This window comes from Porites lutea, chromosome 13 (assembly GCF_958299795.1).
Source record: "Porites lutea chromosome 13, jaPorLute2.1, whole genome shotgun sequence".
In the NCBI taxonomy this organism is placed as follows: Eukaryota; Metazoa; Cnidaria; class Anthozoa; order Scleractinia; family Poritidae; genus Porites; species Porites lutea.
In genome coordinates this window covers 14,371,345-14,393,641 of record NC_133213.1, presented here as the reverse complement: position 1 = coordinate 14,393,641, position 22,297 = coordinate 14,371,345, and positions in this window count along the sequence as shown.

The window sequence follows — 22,297 nt, the reverse complement described above, 5'->3', positions numbered from 1 at the left end:
AACACTGGCAAAATGTGGAGGTCTCCATAGTAACTAAGTGTACACAATTTGGTCAAAACCAACCGACACCTACTTCTAGGCCTACCACACTCTCTCATGCAGACGCTCTCAACTATATCGATATTCGGTATCACAGGAGTTTCAAATATGATTAGTTTTTGTACTTAATGTAACCTTTCTTTGTTTTTTGAATACTAAGGTAGGGTACACAGAGGTGATTTTTTTGAGTATTTTTATCTTAAATATAGAAAAAAGGTTTAAGGGATTCTAAATGAAATATTCTGTTATATCAGACAGAATAATTCCGGAGATGCTTCAGTTAGATTAAACTAGCGACGAAGGTGTGGAAAGTTATATCATGTCTTATGTGTCTAAATGAAGACAAAATGTTTCAAGAGACTTCAAATGTACTAATGACAATTATTTTGCTTTTTCTTCACCTCCACGCACCTGTAAAGAAACCTTACGCCCAAGAGTTTCACTTTTAACACTAAAACTTCGAAATGGCAGAAAGAATACCACAAGATATAGCTGATCAAAAAGAACGTCTTACAGTAGCGCAAATCAATAAAAACACGGCAGAGAAAGCTCGTGCCTACTACAATATAGGCAGAGCTTATTACTCCCTCAGTGACTTCCATCAAGCAATAGAGTACTACGAGCAATACCTAAGTACTGCCATAGAAATTGATGACAGGACAGGTGAAGGATGTGCCTATTGTAGTCTTGGTTGTGCTTATATATCCCTCAGTGACTTCCACCGAGCAATAGAGTACCACAATAGACACCTCAGCATTGCCAAGGAAGTTAGTAGCAGGGCATGTGAAGGGACAGCCTATGGCAATCTGGGCGTTACTTATCAATCCCTCAACGAATTACAACGAGCAATAGAGTACCACAATAGACACCTCAGCATTGCCAAGGAAGTTGGTAGCAGGGCATGTGAAGGAACAGCCTATGGCAATCTAGGCGTTGCTTATCAATCCCTCAACCAATTACAACGAGCAATAGAGTACCACAAGCAACACCTCAGCATTACAAGGAAATCGGTGGTAGGGCAGGAGAAGGATCTGCCTATGGTAATCTCGGCGTCGCTTATAAATCCCTCCGCGAATTCCAACGAGCAATAGAATACCACAAGAAACACCTGAGCATTGCCCAGGAAATCGGTGACAGGGCAGGAGAAGGAAGAGCCTATGGTAATCTTGGCTTTGCTTATCATTCCCTCGGCAAATTCCAAGGAGCAATAGAGTACCACAAGAAACGCCTGAGCATTGCCCAGGAAATCGATGACAGGAAAGGAGAAGGAAGTGCCTATGGTAATCTCGGCATTGCTTATCAATCCCTCAGTGAATTTCAACGAGCAATAGAGTACCACAAGAAACACCTGAGTATTTCCCAGGAAATCGATGACAGGGCAGGAGAAGGAAGTGCCTATGGTAATCTCGGCGTTGCTTATTTATCCCTCAGCGAATTGCAACGAGCAATAGAGTACCTCAAGAAAAGCTTGAGCATTGCCCAGGAAATCGGTGACAAGAAAGGAGAAGGAAGTGCCTATGAAAATCTCGGCGTTGCTTATGATTCTCTCAGCGAATTCCAACGAGCAATAGAGTACCACAAGAAACACCTCAGCATTGCCCAGGAAATCGGTGACAGGAAAGGAGAAGGAAGTGCCTATGGTAATCTCGGCGTTGCTTATGATTCTCTCAGCGGATTCCAACGAGCAATAGAGTACCACAAGAAACACCTCAGCATTGCCCAACAAATCGGTGACAGGAAAGGAGAAGGAAGGGCCTATGGTAATCTCGGCATTGCTTATCGATCCCTCAGCGAATTCCAACGAGCAATAGAGTACCACAAGAAACACCTCAGCATTGCCCAGGAAATTGGTGACAGAAAAGGAGAAGGAAGTGCCTATGGTAATCTCAGCGTTGCTTATCGATCCCTCAGCGAATTCCAACGAGCAATAGAGTACCACAAGAAACACCTCAGCATTGCCCAGGAAATCGGTGACAGGGCAGGAGAAGGAAGTGCCTATGGTAATCTCGGCGTTGCTTATCTATCCCTCAGCGAATTTCAACGAGCAATAGAGTACCACCAGAAAAGCTTGAGCATTACCCAGGAAATCGGTAACACGAAAGGAGAAGGATGTGTCTATGGTAATCTCGGCAATGCTTATCGAAACCTCAGCGAATTCCAACGAGCAATAGAGTACCTCAAGAAAAGCCTGAGCATTGCCAAGGAAGTTGGTGACAGGGAAGGAGAAGGAAGAGCATATGGTAATCTCGGCGTTTCTTATCAGTTCCTCAGTGAGTTCCAACGAGCAATAGAGTACCAGAAGAAACACCTGAGCATTGCCAAGGAAATTGGTGCCAGGGGAGGAGAAGGATGTGCCTATGGTAATCTCGGCAATGCTTATAGACAACTTAGCGAATTCCAACGGGCAATGGAGTACCACAAGAAACACCTGAGCCTTGCAAAGAAAATCAATGACAGGGTAAGAAAAGTTGGTGTCTATCGTGATCTCGGCGCAGTTTATGAATCCCTCGGCGACTATCAACAAGCAATAGGGCACTACAAGCAATTCGTGAGCACTGCCAAGGAATTCGGTGAAGGGAGAGAAGAAGGAGTTTCCTATTGCCAACTCAGCAGGGCTTATTATCTTCTCAGCGACTTTAAAGAGGCAATAGAGTACTCAAAGCAACAACTGATCATTGCCGAGGAAATCGGTGATAAGATGGGAGAAGGATGCGCCCATAACGGCCTGGGTCACAATCTTTTACCATTAGGGTTTTTGAATGAAGCTTTAGATCATTTTAGATGCAGTGTCAAAATCTTTGACACAATCAGAGCCAGCTTTATTTCCGAAGATGGATCAAAAATACGTTTTCGTACGCATCGTCAATGTGCCTATACTAAATTATGGCAAGTTTTACTTATGCTTCAAAAGAAGGATGAAGCTTTATACGCTGCTGAGAGAGGACGAGCACAGGCTTTGCTCGATGCCTTAAAAGTAACTTATGGCCTTACGTCACATTCTCCCAGGTCAATTGAATCTGAAGGAGAAGTCACATATATTTCAAAGAAGACAACTGTTTTAACAGTTTTTCTTGCCCTGCAATTGAAAACAGTCAATATGTGGGTATTGCGAAAAGAGGGCGACCCTATTTTTAGGCAAGCAGAGTTAGAAATTGGAGGTGCACACGAAGATTCTTTTGCTCTTCTTTTAGACACTGCTTTGAAGGGCTGGCGTCGGTATTAGGTGCGAAAATCGGTCAATGGATAAGATGAGTGATGACCAAACTTCAACTACTCGAGATGATGATCAAACATCGGAGCCCTTACAGGAGACCACCGACTGTTTACGGCCATTATATGATGCAGTTCTTGGTCCCATTGAAGACTTGCTTGATGGTAATGAACTTATTGTAGTTCCTGACGGCGCTTTGTCTAAAGCTCCTTGGGCAGCCCTGAGTGAAACTTTAAGGATCCGCACTGTTCCCTCACTGACAAGTTTGGAACTCATCACAGATTCTCCATCTGGACACCACAGTAAAAGTGGAGCCCTGCTTGTCGGAGATCCATGTTTGGTGAAAGTTACAAATAAACGGGGAAACCCCATTTATGATCAGCTGCAGTACGCAAGAATGGAAGTGGAGATGATTGGACAAATTCTAAAGAGTCAACCATTAACAGGTGAAGACGCAACCAAAGAAGCGGTACTTCAAAGAATCGCGTCAGTTTCTTTGGTTCATATCGCAGCCAACGGAAGGAAGGAAACTGGAGAAATTGTTTTGGCTCCAGACCTTCGATGAGAATCCAAGACTCCTACGCATGAGGACTATATTTTGAAAATGTCTGATATACACTCTGCGAAGCTGAGAGCAAGGCTAGTTGTGTTAAGTTGCTGCCATAGTGGTCAAGGACCGGTCTCGTCTGAGGGTGTGGTCGGTATGGCACGTGCTTTCTTGTTTGCTGGTGCTCGTTCCGTGCTGTCGACACTCTGGGCAATTGATGACCAAGCCACAATGATGTTTATGAAATCTTTCTATCAACAACTTGCAAGCGGAGAAAGTGCAAGTGGTGCTCTTCAGAGGGCCATGAAATGTCCTCGAGACTCCCACGATTATTCTGCTTCAAAGTACTGGGCTCCTTTTGTTCTGATGGGCGATGACATTAAGATTGAATTGGAAAAAAAGTCATTGAGCAAGTCGTAAGTGGAGATTTTTTTCTTGCTGTTCTAGTAACAGAAGGCTTAAGAAGAAAAGCTAGAACCATGCTCGTAAAATTCAGATAAAAGGAAAATGACAGACTTGATAATAAAAAGAATAAATATATGTACAAAGTAAGGATGGGTTGGGTGGTAAGTGTTAAAGTATTATGGATTCACTCAAGTAAATGTTATTCCTGGCGGGTACCAACACATTTCAAAAATCAATTGAACTCTAGGCATTGCTTAATGTTCTCAATTGTTAAATAGTTTAGGTCAGGGTGGATAAAAGATATATATAGGGATAAGTTTCCTAAGTTTTCCTACAGTACTAGTACTATATGTAGAGAAATTCACAGCTTCATAACGAACAAATATGTCTAACATATCAAATGTTTTCATTTTGCCATTTTTCATATTATTATCCATGGCATCCTAAAATTCAACGGGTTGACCTTTACTTTGTTTTTAAATGAAAGGTTAATTAATGAATCAATTGTTACTTTTTTACAGGATGCGCTGAAAGTTTGATGTCAACACAACTGCTGAAGTAGGGTGCATATATCTGGATTTCCAAAGAAAACAGCGCGTTACTTAATAGAGGAATTTCCTGAGAGGGGATTTTAGTAAAAACGCTTGTTTCCAGTTAAGCCATTTTTTCTCAGAAGATATTAGAGAGATTTAGAGTCAAGCTTACTGCAAACGTCTACCGATTCAAGTTGCGAATTCCTCAAAATAGAAAATATGCAGATAAAAACAGCTCAAAGCAATTTTTATGGATAAAGCTAACGTGAAACTAACCATTTTTTTGTAGATTCAATTAACAGTAAACAATAAGTAAAGGAAAAACTTGGTCACATGGTACAAATCTACGTCTGCCGTAAACGTAACTCTAAATCTCTCTTAACATCAAAAAAATGTTTTAATCAAAGGGAATACAGTATACTGTGGAGCTCTATATTAGCGACGGCTACACTTACCAATTTTAACTTAAGAAAAAGACAATTTTCGTGGAGAAAGTACTTAATGTTGTTTACCGTACTTAAAGTAGTTACCGTAAGCATTACGTGCATTCTGAACGTGTCTGAGTTTAGCGGGACACTTCAGTAGTTTAAGGTCTGGGTTAAAAGGGTGTGTTTCATACGATTGATCCTCTCTTACCCTGAACTAGTATTCAAAAAAAAGGAATATGTTCATGTCTCGGGGATCCTTAACGTATAAATTGGCGGAGAGTACAAACTGCAGACTGCAGACTATTGTTTTCAGGGTTAGAAAACAATGGAACTATTGTTGTCACGTTGTCATTTGCATGGTAAAACTGTGGTTTGCAGCAGTCTACAGTCTGCATTTTGTATTGACGGTATAAATTGGGACACACATTGTGTCACTTCATTAAAACTGTTCTTAAAATCAAGGAAAATGGGATTTCAGGGCCGAGTTTAACTTGTATGGATAAATTATTAGAGTTTCATACAAAGAGTAAATTGTTTGCCTTCCATGTTTGGGATTGAATATGCTCTAAGTTTTTACAGTAAGTTTTGGACGTATACTGAATTGCTTGTGCAGAGACAACAGCGAGCGACTGCTGGCGAATTGCATCGTCTGAGAATGATCAGAGTAACTTTTGCCTTGTTTTAATAACCTTTTTTTTTGGAAAAGTGTTGTCAGATAGTCCCTCACTGTATGCAAAGGAGGGAAAAGGGGTCAGAAATTTAATTTTCATCCTTAAACAAGATTTATTTCCCTTCTCTTTTTTTCCACCACCACTTCCTTGAAAAGCTGAATGTCAATCCGCATCTGTCTCTGCATTTGTAGACTGTTTCTTCTGCTATTAAACTAGGGTTAAATCTTAATCTTGTTTCTTATTTAAATACTGCGAGTCAATTCAATCATATATTAAAACGTTTACGTGTGTACCATTGCGTAAGTGGTCCAATAGCTGTAATTGATGTCACCTTTAAAGTATCCACACAGTGGAAGAGATTAGATAAAGATTTTGGACGCTCCAATAACATAATGATGTTTTGTTGTAATTGTGTTAGTTTGTAAAAGTTCGGCTTTTTATCAAATAGATCAGTTCCAGATCAAAACACGTACACAGCAACGTTCTGCGGTTTGGCGTTTGGAAATCACAGCAATCGTTCAAGCTATCATCATTCTATCGAGAATCTGACCAATTTTTACTACCTCTAGCTTGCTTTTCTCTAGGCCATTGACTTTTAGCCATCCCTTAGTTATATTATTTAAAGGAGCTGCTTTAATTTAGGGATGTCACCATTAGAAAAAAGGATAGGAGGTTGGGGGGAGGCAAACGCATTAGTAAGAAAAAAATCTCCACACGCACCATGATGAAAAAAGCTGTTCGAGGAGGAAAAATAGATTTCCACCTGAGGGGTAAAGAGAAAACTTTCATAGACCTCCCAAAAATTGAAACAGCAAAGGAAACTTTTGTCCATATTTACCAAAACTAGAATTTCAACGGTAATCCAAGCAATCTTGCCACTTTCAATTGAAGCAGCACCGATCTAGAAAGTGGATCGTCTCATATCGGATAGGTTTCTGTGCAACTCTTCGTTGAAGTGTGAACGGGTAACGGGTATTCGAACCGTGGCGAAAATAAAAGAGTAGGAGGGAGAACTGGAACCCAGAAAGACGGAAGTAAATATAAGCGGAAGCGAGGATTGGTATTTAGTCGCCAAACCCTCTCTGCCAACTACTCCAGACTCGTACCCAGTCGCTACTTATTTATCCCCACGTGCATCAACCTAACTCCAATCTTCTCTCACCCCAAAAGCACATCAATAGCGACTGGGTACGAGTCTTCAACTGCTCCGTGTGAACGACTTGTTCCTGTTCTTTTTGTTCCTACTATAACGGATAAACGGATAGCTTTTCACGTGGACATGAAAAGCTATTCGGCATAATGTAGACTTCATAGATTTTCCTCTCCAGGCATGGGCAAAGTCAAGTTTAAGTACACACCTGATCAATCGCAAAGCATGCATTCTTCTTTTAATCATATTTCTAAATATGGTAATGTTTGCGAGTTGGATAAACTATATATATTGAACACCTTTTGAATGAGATTTTGTGATATCCGGAATAATGAAAGGTCGAGGTGTTACCCACCGAGCCGAAGGTTATGACTGATAACGCTTACCGAGACCTTGATTATTCCAGATATCACAAAAAGCTAAACTAATCCCACATTGGTTTGAAGAAAATAACAACACAACGTCGCACGGAACATAGCATTGCGCGCGCAAACTGCAGACAAGTTAGTTATCTGCTGGCAGAAAATTAACTAATCTGTAGGTTGCGCTGATTTTCAAATAACATTAACTGTAGGCTCTTAGCCAATGAGACGGAATGTAGTGAGTACAATTTATAATAATTTTATTTATATGTCTATGAAATTTATTTCAAATTAGATATCTTGCAAACGGAATTGCAAGGAAAAAATTCACGCACAGAGTTATTAGTCATTATAATAATAAAGGATGGTTGAGAATATAAGTGGGGATGGGAAAGACAAAAAAAATAAAATTCAAGAGGAAAAAAACATAACGTAGCTAGTCCTTGATTAAACCCCTCCCCAGTAGATGGATGTGGCGTTGTCTCCAAACGGGAGTCTAAAGATTGATATGGCGACTATTATGGTCGTTGTTTTCCCACTTTGGCCAATTTTTTGTGGCGTTATCATTTCTAAATCTACCCATTATTATTTCATTATTAACACAACTTCTTGTAAAACTTTCTTAGCAGATTTAAAAGAATGGGTACCATGAACTTTTGAATGAGGTGGAAGAAACTGCAAGCGTGGTTTACGAGGACATTCTAGACTGGATTCAGCAAAAGCTACCTTGAACTGTTTCAGGCCACGAGCACACGAATCCAGACTAATTGTTGAAACTGCATAACTTTCTACCTGGATTCGTATAGACGGGGTCTTAAACCACTCCGGACAGCGGTTTCAAAAAGATAGTAGGCTGATTTAGCAATAGTCAAAGTCAGTTGACGACGACGCGCGCAAGTCAAACAACTGGCTTGACCAATGGCAGAGCAGCAAATTGAGCACCGGAAGTCGCGTTCAGTCCTTTCCGCGCGCTTTCCCGTCATCAACTGATGTTCCCGTTCTGTTGCTAAATCAGCCTAATGCTTCGGCGAGAGGATACACTGGTTTGGCGCGTGGACGGAAGGCCGATTCATGTGAAAAATATATATAAATGCGGTTTCAAAAATATCCCGACCGGATTTTTGTGGACGGGGCTTTTCACGATAGTGTCAATCTACAAATATGACCAGAATCATTTCATGTTTTCATTTCTTTCAAATTTAATTCGGTAAATTCCGAAGCCTTAATTTGCATGAGAAAGCCAAATTCTGAAGGATTCTAAAAAGGGCCGTTTTTACGATGACGTCATTTTACTATACGAGATTCCTTCAGGGTTTTGCTTACTTCTGCAAGTTAGGGCTTTTGTTTTTTAAATCTCAGTGGGATTACCAAATTTAAACATGAAAGGGAAAAATGAAATGAATTCCTTTATTAGCAAAAACAAGTCATCGCGTAAATAGCCAATTAGGTCCCGTGGCCCCAGTCTATTCTGAACTGCTGCATAATTCGAACTGGGGGGGGGGGGGGTGACCCTTGATATAGGTTTAATAAACAAAACAATAACTCTGCACGTGCTTCGCACGTTTTTATAAATTTTTATTCGCCATCACTACGTTATATAGAGGACATAAGCACCCAAAGACAAATTTCTTTTTCTCTATTTACACTTTGATGTCAGTGCTCCTTAAACATTCATTTCGACGGAAAAATCACCTACATTTGACCAACTTAGCCTGTTACTGACCCCCACAAATTTTAAAAGTACGCCAAATACTTTTATAAATGACGTTTCGCTACCGTCGCCTCCCTAATGTCGGGCGTATTAAATCTCGAGCAACTGACGTTCAGTCAGAGTCAATATCTGTATTTTAACGTCATACGTTAGAAGTTATGTCTCACGTTAGGTTGTTTGCTTTGGACTAGCAAAGGTACCAGGACGATCACGAAAAGGACCCCGCGTGGTTTTGCCTTCCGGTCCTTGCGTGAACACCCCGGCGGGCTAAAATTGACCGGAAACCTCAGAGATGAAAATACCGGTCACCTGGAGCGAGCGGCGACAAAGAGAAGAGATAGCCTGGGGACGAGATTGATTTACAGTTTGATGATCCTAAATAATAATAACCTGCGATCATGTTCTCCCTAAAAGAAAACGTAAAACGCGTGTTCAAAAAAAAAACAAAGAAACATGAAAAACTGTATAGGTTTACACTTTACACTATTTTCTTGTTTCTGTTTTCGTCTTTTGTGGCTTTATGGTTCGTATTTTTGGATTCCGTTTCAGTTTTGTGGTTTAATTTTGTATTTTTGTGTGTGTTTTCGATTGGGGATGCTTATTTCCGTTTTGGGATTTGTGTTTCTGTTTTCTGGTAGTGTTTTCTGTTTCGGGTTTGTTACTTCTATTTTTGTTGTTGTTGTTGTTGTCTTGTGGTTTTTTTGTTTCTATCAGCCACCCTATATATTTGATAGTCCTCTGCATTTAAATCCAACCACTGGAGAACACTTCAAAACTCCGTTAAAAATTTCTTCACAGATATCAAATCGTTCAGGTAAGAAATAATGTCCTTTAACTTGGAATTTTTCTAATCAGATATTTCTGCAAGGTTTATTTTGATTTCCTGCTGTAGTTTCTTTCCCTCTCTTTTTTTACTTAGAAATAATTAATAATAAGTTTAGTAGACCGGTTTGCGACGGCGAAGCAAAGTATGTTTGTTCCATGTTAAGCAAGACGTCCGACTAGAATATTGTTTAAGCCGATTTGTGTTTCTCTACCTTCGTCGTCTCCCTTTTCCGCTTCTCTCTTCCACCTCCCTTCCACCCTCTACCCCTACCCCTCCTCATGGCTACATAATAAATCGCGCCTTTCGCAGGAAAAAAGTGTCTAACTGAAATTTCGTATCTCCGCAGAGCCATGTAATATCCTCTATGTGCTACATATTCGGCCATAAAAACAATGTTCCGATCCATACATTAAAGGTGAATTATTCAAAACCCTCAAAATTGAACTAAAAATCGACCTCAGAAAACCCGGCCCAAAAAAGGCTTATCTATATACCTCACACCAAAACAGGGATAATCGAGCTAAAACATTGGCATAATGTATAAGTCTCTATGATAGTAACTAAGTGTACCAAATTTGAGCAAAATCGACCGACACCTATTTCCAATCCTCCCTCAGGCAGAAGCTCTCAACTATATTTTCATTTGGTATCACAGGAGTTTCAAATATCATGTTTAGTTTTTGTACTTAATGAAGCCTTTCTTGTTTTCTGAATATTTAAGTAGGGTACAAAGGAGATTTTTTACTTTCAACTAAGTTTATAGAAAGAAGTTTAAAAGGAATCTGCTTGAAATATTGTGTTATAACACCAATATTCAGAAATCGACAAAAAAATTCAGAAGATTTGTCAGTTAGAGTAAGTCTAGGGTGGAAGGAGTGGAAAGTTCTAGCTACCTTATCGGTCTAATGGGAACATATCTAAGACTTCAAATGTATTAATGAGAATTATTTTTGTTTTTTCTCTACCTCCACGCTCCTTTAAAGAAGCATTATGCCCAAGAAACAGTTCCACTGTCTTTGAATACTAAAAATTCGAAATGGCAGAAAGAATACTACAAGATATAGCTGAACAAAAAAAGCGTCTTGCAATAGCGCAAATCAACAAAAACACGGAAGAGAAAGCAAATGCCTACTACAATCTAGGCATAGCTTATTACTCCCTCGAGGACTTTCAACGAGCAATGGAGTACCTCAAGCAATACCTGAGCATTGCTGAGGAAGTCGATGACAGAGCAGGTGCAGGACTTGCCTATGGCAATCTCGGCTCTGCTTACCAATCCCTTGGTGACTACCAAAGAGCAACAGAGTACCACAATCAAGACCTCAGGATTGCCAAGGAAGTTGGTGACAGGGCAGGTGAAGGATGTGCCTATTCCAATCTCGACCATGCTTATCAGAGCCTTAAAGAATTCCAACGAACAATAGAGTACCACAATCAACACCTCATCATTGCCAAGGAAGTTGGTGACAGGGCCGGTGAAGGATGTGCCTATTCCAATCTCGGCCTTGCTTATCACAGTCTTGAAGAATTCCAACGAGCAATAGAGTGCCACAATCAACACCTCGGCATTGCCAAGGAAGTTGGTAACAGGGCATGTCAGGGGAAAGCTTATCTCAATCTCGGCCTTGCTTATCACAGCCTTGAAAAATTCCAACAAGCAATAGAGTACCACAATCAACACCTCAGCATTGCCAAGGAACTTGGTGACAGGGTAGGTCAAGGCCACGCCTATTCCAATCTCGGCGATGCTTATGACAGCCTTGAAGAATTCCAACGAGCAATAGATCACTACAATCAATACCTCAGCATTGCCAAGGAAGTTGTTGACAAGGCAGGTGAAGGATGTGCCTATGGCAATCTCGGCCTTGCTTATCACAGCCTTAAAGAATTCCAACGAGCAATAGAGTGCCACAATCAGCATCTCAGCATTGCCAAGGAACTTGGTGACAGGGTAGGTCAAGGCCACGCCTATTCCAATCTCGGCGATGCTTATGACAGCCTTGAAGAATTCCAACGAGCAATAGAGTACCACAATCAACACCTCAGCATTGCCGAGGAAGTTGGTGACAGGGTAGGTCAAGGCGACGCCTATGCCAATATCAGCGATGCTTATCGCAGCCTTAAAGAATTCCAAAGATCAATAGAGTACACCAATAAATACATCACCATTGCCAAGGAAGTTGGTGACAGGGCACGTGAAGGATGTGGCTATGGCAATCTCGGCTGGAATTATGACTCCCTCAGCGAATTCCAACAAGCAATAGAGTACCACAATCAACACCTCAGCATTGCTAAGGAAGTTGGTAACAGGGCATGTGAAGGCAAAGCCTATTGCCAACTCGGCCATGCTTATCAAAGCCTTAAAGAATTCCAAAGAGCAATAGAGTACCACAATCAACGCCTCATCATTGCCAAGGAAGTTGGTGACAGGGCAGGTGAAGGATGTGCCTATTCCAATCTCGGCCATGCTTATCGCAGCCTTAAAGAATTCCAAAGAGCAATAGAGTACTACAATCAACACCTCATCATTGCCAAGGAAGTTGGTGACAGGGCCGGTGAAGGATGTGCCTATGGCAATCTCGGCCTTGCTTATCACAGCCTTGAAGAATTCCAACGAGCAATAGAGTGCCACAATCAACACCTCAGCATTGCCAAGGAAGTTGGCAACAGGGCATGTCAAGGCAAAGCTTATCTCAATCTCGGCCTTGCTTATCACAGCCGTGAAGAATTCCAACAAGCAATAGAGTACCACAGTCAACACCTCAGCATTGCCGAGGAAGTTGGTGACAGGGTAGGTCAAGGCGACGCCTATTCCAATATCAGTGATGCTTATCGCAGCCTTAAAGAATTACAAAGAGCAATAGAGTACACCAATAAATACATCACCATTGCCAAGGAAGTTGGTGACAGGGCACGTGAAGGATGTGGCTATGGCAATCTCGGCTGGAATTATGACTCCCTCAGCGAATTCCAACTAGCAATAGAGTACCACAATCAACACCTCAGCATTGCTAAGGAAGTTGGTAACAGGGCATGTGAAGGCAAAGCCTATTGCAACCTCGGCTATATTTATATGCATCTCTACGAATACCAACGAGCAATGGAGTACACCAATAAAGGCCTAATAATTGCCAAGGAAGTTGGTGACAGGGCAGGGCAAGGGCAAGGCTATGGCAATCTCGGCGATATTTATTTAACTCTCGGCGAATACCAACGAGCAATAGAGTACACCAATAAATGCATCATCATTTGCAGGGAAGTTGGTAACAGGGCAGGGCAAGGGCAAGGCTATTGTACTCTCGGCATTATTTATAAACATCTCGGCGAATACCAACGAGCAATAGAGTACACCAATAAAGGCATCATCATTGCCAAGGAAGTTGGTGACAGGGGAGAGCAAAGGAAAGCCTATCACAATCTCGGCGCTATTTATCTCCGCCTTGAAGAATTCCAAAGAGCAATGGAGTGCCAGAAGAAACACCTGAGCATTGCCAAAGAAGTCGGTGACAGAGGAGACACAGGACATGCCTATTCAAGCATCGGCGAAGTTCATTATTCCCTCGGCGACGTGCCACGAGCAATGGAGTACTACAAGCAATACCTGAGCATTGCCGAGGAAATCGGTGACAGGAATGGACAAGGACATGCCTATTGCCGCCTCGGAACATGTTATAGAAAACTCCACGACTTGAAGGAAGCAATAGAGTGTTACAAGCAACACCTGAGCATCTCCGAGGAAATCGGTGACAGGAGAGCAGAAGCATGTGCACATAAAGGTCTGGGTCACTCTTTTTTGGAATCACATTCTTTGAATGAGGCTTTAGAACATTTTAGATGCTCTGTTAAAATCTATGACACTATTAGAGCCAATTATATCTCGGAAGATCAATTGAAAATAAATTTCTTTACGGGTCATCGATGTGCCTATACTCATTTATGGCAGGTTTTAGTAATGCTTCAAAGGAATGATGAGGCTTTATACGCTGCTGAGAGGGGACGAGCACAGGCTTTGCTCGATGCCTTAAAAGTAACTTATGGCCTTACATCAATTTCTCCCAGGTCAATTGAAAGTGAAGAAGAAGTCACAATTAATTCAAAGAAGACAACCGTGTTAACAGTTTTTCTTGCCCTGGAAGAGAACACACTCAATATGTGGGTATTGCGAAAAGAGGGCGACCCTATTTTTAGGCAAGCAGAGTTAGAAATTGGTGATGCACACGAAGATTCTTTTGCTATCCTTTTAGACATTGTTTTGAAAAACATTAGGGCTGGTGTCGGTATTAGGTGCGAAAATCGGTCAATGGATAAGCTGAGTGATGACTCAACTCCCTCAAGTACTCAAGACGACAATCAAACATCGGAGCCATCACAGGGGACCACCGATCTTTTACAGCCATTGTATGATGCAGTTCTTGGTCCCATTGAAGACTTGCTTGATGGTGATGAACTAATTGTAGTTCCTGATGGCGCTTTGTCTAAAGCTCCTTGGGCAGCCCTGAGTGAAACTTTAAGGATCCGGACTGTTCCCTCACTGACAAGTTTGAAAGTCATCACAGATTCTCCAAGTGAATACCACAGTAAAAGTGGAGCCCTGCTAGTTGGAGAGCCATGCTTGAAGAGCATTACAGATAAACAAGGGAACCCCATTTATGATCCTCTGAAGTACGCAAAAATGGAAGTGGAGGTGATTGGAGAAATTGTAAAGAGTCAACCCTTAACAGGTGAAGATGCAACCAAAGAAGCAGTACTTCAGAATATCGGGTCAGTTGCTTTGGTTCACATCGCAGCCCACGGAAGGAAGGAAACTGGAGAAATTGTTTTGGCTCCAGACCCCCGATGGGAATCCAAGACTCGTACGGAGGAGCAATATATTTTGAAAATGTCTGATATACAAGCTGTGAAGCTGAGAGCAAGGCTAGTTGTGCTTAGTTGCTGCCATAGTGGTCAAGGACCGGTCTCGTCTGAGGGTGTGGTCGGTATGGCACGTGCTTTCTTGCTTGCTGGTGCTCGTTCCGTGCTGTCGACACTCTGGGCAATTGATGACGAAGCCACAATGATGTTTATGAAATCTTTCTACCAACAACTTGCAAGAGGAGAAAGTGCAAGTGTTGCTCTTCAGAGGGCCATGAAATGTCTTCGAGAGTCCCACGATTATTCTGCTCCAAAGTACTGGGCTCCTTTTGTTCTGATGGGCGATGACGTTAAGATTGAATTGGAAAAAGAGTCATTGAGCAAGTCGTAAGTGGAGATTTTTTCCTTGCTGTTCTAGTAACAAAAGGCTTTTGAAGAAAAGCTAGAACCATTCTTATCAAATTCTGATAAAAGGAAAATGACAGACTTGATAATAAAAAGAATAAAAATATGTACAAAGTAAGGATGGGTTGGGAGGTAAGTGTTAAATTATTATGGATTCACTCAAGTAAATGCTATTCCTAACGGGCTACTAACACATTTCAAATATCAATTGAACACTAGGCATTGTTTAATGTTTTCAATTGTTAAATAGTTTAGGTCAGGTGTAGATAAAAGATATACATAGGGAATCAGTTTCCTTCGTTTTCCTACAGGACTAGCACGTAGAGAAATTCATAGCTTCAAAACGAACAAATATGTCTAACATGTTAGATGTTTTTCATTTTGCTATTTTTCATATCATCATCCATGGCATCCTAAATTTAACTCTTTGACCTTTATTTTGTTTTGAAATGAAAGATTAATTAATGTATCAATTGTTACTTTCTTTACAGAGATGCGCTGAAAGTTCGATGTCAACACAACTGCTGAAGTAGCGTGTATATATCTGGATTTCCCCAAAGAAAGAAGTGCGTTATTTAATAGCTGTCCTCAATGGGGAGTTTGGTAAAAAAAGCGTGTTTTCATTTTAACAATTTTTTGTAGATTAATTAACAGCAAACGAGAAAGCTCGAGAAGTAAAGGGAACACTTAGTCACGTGGTACAAATCCACGGTTTGCCGTAAACGTAACTCTAAATCTCTCTAATTAATAACATCAAAAAAAGTTGTAAATCAAAGGGCATACTGTATACTATGGAGCTCTATATCAGCCACGGCTACACTTATCAATTTTAACTTAGGAAAAAGACAAACAATTTTCGTGGGGAAAGAACTTAACGTTGTTTACAAGTATTTCGTTACTCCCGCGCAACTGACTGAGTAGTAGTATAGATGATTGCCCCTTTTCTCGTGTAACCTACCTTAACCGGCAAATTATAATTTGGCAAAGGAAAATTGCATTGTAATAATCGTAATATTGATGATAATAGTAATCACCATCATCAAAATCTTAATAATTCCTTTTCAGTTTTTTCCCCTCGGCTTTAAAGCAAATGACTGAAACAAATAATTCAAATTAATCTAACGGGGTTAACCCTCGGACGTACACGCAAATTCATACCCCAAACCTGGTATAAGGGGGAGGGGCGGATGGAACCCCTCCCTAGAGTTTTTGATAATTTGCAGTATTTCGAAACCATTTTTCGTGTAGTGGAAAGCTTTTGATCTACTCAACAAGATGAGGTTTATTTTTAATGGGTGGTGGCGCTACTGGAGGCCTGTGACGTCACCAACAATGGTCGCCATCTTGGATTTCGCCAAGAATTAGAAATCAGGTTAAAATCGCGATAAATGATAATTTTCTGTGTTTTATATGTAAAATAACACATAAATAAGCCCTTTGCATCATTTCATTGACAATTTTTACTTTTATTGTTGAAAAAAGTTTAAGGAACATGCATTTTCACTCAAAAATGGCTTGACAACCTGCTAGTTATGGATGTCATATGTCGTAACCATAGTAACTGACCATCACTAAACTTATCTCAAATTGAGCGCGAGGGATAAACGAACAGCTACTGAAAACGTCAGGTGCTGATGTTTTATCGTCTAAAAAAAATCAAAAAAACCTCAGGGAAGGGGGCAGCTAACCACTCCTCCTCCCCTTATACGTCCGAGGGTTAAGAATCCCACGTCTCCCAACGGGACGGTGACGAACCAATTAACTATATACGAGCGTGGCCGTGGGTTCAGTGGAGTGATTCAGATTTAAATCAAATAATTTTAAAATTTAAGAATGCACTGTAAGTATTTTCTGAACCGCGGGTCACAAGTTTCATTGGTTTAAGGTCTGAGTTAAAAGGGTGTATTACGTTTTATATGACTGATCCCCGGTTTCCCAGAACTAGTATTATTTTTTTTAAAAAATTTATGTCCCCTGTGTCCATGTCTTCTTGATCCTTAATGTATAAATTGGTGGACAGTACAAAATGCAGACTGCAGACTGACTGCAGACCATTCTTTTCAGGGTTAGAAAACAATGGGACTATCAGTGGCTTCATAGCTTAGTTGGTTAGAGCGTAGTACCAGTATCGCGAGGTCACGGGTTCAAATCCCGTTGAAGTCCTGATTTTTTTTGTTTTCAGGCTTCTTACGCAATTGCATAAATTGCGTTCACAACTGCGAGGATCATTCTTCATTTGATTTTATTCCCGCAATTCTCATATATGATTTATTTCATATGCATTTGTCAATGGGACTATTGTTGTCACGTTCTATTTGCATGTTGAAAACAATATTTTGCACTGAGAGCAGTCTGCAGTCTTCATTTTATACTTATGTTATATATTGCGACACACATTGTGTCACTTAATTAAAACTGTTTTTAAATTCAAGTAAAATGGGATTTCAGAGACGAGTTTAACTTATATGGATAAATTATTAGCGTTTCATACAAAGAGTAAAACATTTTGCCTTCCACGTTTGGGAATGAATATGCTCGTAGTTTTAACAGTAAGTTTAGGACGATGCGAATAGCCTGCACGGAGACAGGAGCGAGTGACCACTGGCGACTTGGACCTTCTGACAATCATTAGAGTGACTTTTGCCTTATTTTAATAACACCTTTTTGGGAAAAGCGTTGCCAGATAGTCCTTCCATGCCTGCAAACAAAGGAAAAAGGGCCCGAAATCTAATTTTCAACCGAAAACAAGATTTATTTTCCTTCTCTATTTTCTCACCACCACTTCCTTGTAGAGCTGAATCCGCCTCTCTCTCTGCACTCGTAGACTATTTGTTCTGCCATTAAACTAGGTTTAACTCTTAATCTTGTTTCTTAATTACTGCGAGTCATTTCAATCATAAAAAACGTTTTCGTGTACTGTTGCGTTAGTGGTCCAACAGCTTTAGTTGATGTCGACTTTAAAGTATCCAAACAGTGGAAGAAATTAGATTAAGATTTTGGACGCTCCAATAACTTAATGATGTTTTGTTGTAATTGTGCTAGGTTGTAAAAGTTGGGCTTTTAATAAAATAGATCAGTTCCAGAACACGTATACAGAACGTTCTGAGGTTTGGACCTAGGAAATCACAGCAATCGTTCAAGCTATCATCATTCTATCGAGAATCTGACCAATTTTTACTGCTTCTAGATCGCTTTCCTCTAGGGCATTGACTCTTAGCCATCCCTAAGTTATTTAAAGGAGCTGCTTTAATGTAAGGGATGTCACCATTAGAAAAAAAGGATAGGATGTTGGCGGAAGGCAAACGCATTAGTAAGAAAAGAATCTCCACACGCACCATGATCAAAAAAGCTGTTCGAGGAGGAAAAATAGATTTCCACCTCAGGTGTAAAGAGAAAACTTTCAAAGACCTCACAAAAATTCAACCCAGCAACTTTACTTTCCTAATGATTCATCCCTTATACCGCCCCATGTAACAGAATCCGGAATCTGGGAAAAAGTTGCATGTGAAATCCGGAATCCTGGGCTTTGGAGTCCGGAGTACAGCTTTAAGAATCCGGACTTCCACTAGCAAGAATTGAGAATCCAAGTTCCACTGACAAAGACTGGAATCGAGTACCTGTAATCTGGAATCCGTGAAGTGGAATCCAGAATCCAAGACTATCTTGGATTGCCTTACATGGGGTGACTTATAGGTCGGCTTGTTGAATTGCTTCTACTTGATGCCAACACGTAGCACGATACAACGTTTAGTTTCTGATGTTACCTTAAGATAAATAATGCTGTGTTAAACCTGAAGAAAACGAGATGTTTACTGTGATTGCTGATCTCTTCGATGCCTTAAACCATTTTAAAACAACTTCTCCTTGAACTGGAGTAGTCAGTATTTGATTAACAAACCACTCCCCCCTCAGAGGCGCCAAACATTTTCGATTCTAGGACGTTTTTTTAAAATTTTAAGGCAAGTTTCTGGTTTTGTCATCATCCAGTTAAGTAAATAGGTCTTCAAGCAAGAAAACCCAACTTTCAAGCAGACGTTTGATGAAAACCATTTGACCTCGTTTCGCCATACAACGTCATAGGAAGCATAAAGGCACCAAAAACTCATTCCATTATGTTTTCAAAGAGTACCATGGTAGTGACCCACAACCGTCTCACGGGTCTCTTGGCAGCCAAATGACCCAGTAAAACAAAAACGTGTTCAAACCAATTTTCGACATCCAGGGATGTATACCTTTGAAACAGCAAAGGAAACTTTTGTCCATATTTATCAAAACTAGAATTTCATCGTTAATCCAAGCAATCTTGCCACTTTCAATTGAAGCAGCACCGATCTAGAAAGTGGATCGTCTCATATCGGATAGGTTTCTCTGCAACTCTTCGTTGCAGTGTGAACGGGTAACGGGTATTCGAACCGTGGTGTTAATAACAGAGTAGGAGGGAGGACTGGAACCCAGAAAGACGGAAGTAAATATTAAGCGGAAGTAAGGATTGGGAATAATTTTGCCAATCCCTCTCAGCCAACTACTCCAGACTCGTACCCAATCGCTATTTATTTATCCCCGCGCGCCTCAATCTTCTCTCCAATCTCCAATCTTCTCTCATCCCAAAAACACATAAATAGTGAGTGGGTGCGATTGTAGACATTTATGGATGTTCCTCTCCAGACATGGGCAAAGTTAAGTTTAAGTACACACCTGGTCAATCGTGAAGCATGCACTACTGCAAATGTTAATCATATTTCCAAACATGGTCAATAAAATGTTAACCAGTGCCTATATTGAACATCTATTGAATGAGATTTTGTGATAGCTGGAATAATCAAAGGTCTAGGTGTTACCAGCCGAGCCGAAGGCTGACGCTAGCTGATAACACTTACCGAGACCTTGATTATTCCAAATATCACAAAAAGCTAATCTAATCACACATTGTTTTGCAGAAAATAACAACACACCGTCGCACGGAACATAGTTTGACATTGCTCTTGCAAATCATGCATTGCGCGCGCAAACTGCAGACAAGTCAGTTATCTGCTAGCAGATCTGAATTAACTAATTTGTAGGTTGCGCTGATTTTCAAATTACATTAACCGTAGGCTCTTAGCCAATGAGAAGGCATGTAGTGAGTACAATTTATAATAATTTTATTTATATGTATATAAATTTATTTATCGCAAAGGGACTTGTAAGGAAAAACAAAAAATTCATCCACAGAGTTCTTAGTCATTATAATAAAAAAAATGGATGGTTGAGAATATAAGTGGGGACTGGAAAGACAAACTTGAAAATTTTAGCAAAAGAATTCAAGAGGAAGAAAAAAGATGACGTAGCTAGTCCTTAAAAACCCCTCGCCAGTAGATGGGTGTGGAAAAGGTGCCTGGTCAAAAGGAGGGAGCCGCAAGGCAGCACGGGAGGTAACCATGACAACCCGGTCAGCGGGAAATAACACGCATCGTCAGACTGATAATAGGGAGCTTACGCAACAGGACGGCAGAGAAAAGAAGACGGCAAACCCTCTGTGAAAAGCGTGACAATAATTTTGTTGAAATAACTTTCCGCCAAACTTCATCTTTCTTTAAACAGATCTTTTTGTAAAAGACCAGAAAATAATAATGATAAGTGAAGATCACGACAAAACTGGCAAGTAATAGCCCTGTCACGTTTGTCACGCACAAGAGTTTTGACGTCCTCTTATTCCTGCCGTCCTGTGCGTAAACTCAATAATATCATAGGTGACAGATTACTCCTTACTTTTAGCGCGAAATTTCAGCGTTAATTTAAAATTTCAGTTGTGAAATTACATAATTTGTCATGGCAACGTTCCGTACGTCTCAGGGGTGGCAAGATGGCGCGGAAAATTCAAAATGTTATGAGTGATGATGATGATGATGATGATGATGATACGAAAGAACACATCAAGAACTATTCTAACAGGTGCGTGGAGTTCTCGATAAGATAAATAAGATATGCCGCAAAAAATCACTCTTCCTAAGCTAACTTAATTAGTCAATAGGGCTATGGATACTTTTGACCACATCTACTGAGGACGTCACATTTACACCCAGAAGGACAAGTAAGGATGCCACGCAGCACTATTCTCTACAAGAACAAATAATTAACAATTATTGGAGGAGATAGAGAAAAGATAATATGTGTTTCGTCAGTTACGAGCAAATCAATTATTGGTCTATGCTAAGGGCCATTCGATCAAGCTTGTTTTTGATCCTGACGCCAAAAACCAAGTTAAGGCATGCGCAGTCAACTTTTTCCTCCTTGATTCATCCGCTCTTCCCAGCCCTCTGGCGGTTGAAGTGTGAGCAGAAAGTTCGCTCAATTGCTTTTAACTTGGCTCTGTGACCTTACTAGTAGTAGACAATACGTTTGGCTGATCAGGTCAGGACAATTATAGGTTACTCAATAAATCTAACATAACGACTCACCTTGCGTTGAGTATCTATCATCATCACGAACTCTTTGCTATCGGGAGTAAGTTTTGACTGATAATTCCAAAATTAACCAGCTCCAACAATGGCACTGGGCCAAATCTGAAAGTTCATTGTCTCATTAGCATATATCGAAGTGTCCCAGTATAATTCCTCAATCAGGTCATCCCGACCTAAATTTTCCTACATTTACGTAACCCCGATGGTTACCCCTATCCCGTGCTATTTTTCAATCCCGAACCTCGCCCCCTTTTAGTTTTAAAATCCCAAGTCCCAGCCTTCAAACTAAGAAAACTCCCGCATCCCGAAAAACCAGGAGCACATCAAATGGAGCCTCCATCTCCCATACAAGCCCTTGGAGTCAACCCTTTCCCGAGTAGATTTATAATTAGATCGGTTCCCAGAGGAGACTTCGCGCGCCGACAGTGGGAAGAGCCAATCACAACGACGAAATGACAGTGCTATTGTACTCAATCAAACAGCGGGAAATTCGGTGTTGACAGGCCAAACACAATCATAAGCTAGTGAAACGTGACTTAAGCGTTTTCATCCCTCAGATATTTTCTTTCTTTTCTTTCTAAGGGTAGATTATGCTGTGGAGAGTTTTAAACTCTGGCTATGTTGATCTTAATTTTGGCTACTTGTCTCACATTAAGAGGCCATGAAGCTGGTCTGTTCCATGCGTAATGATTAACTACTTCCTGCAGTCTGTAGTTCT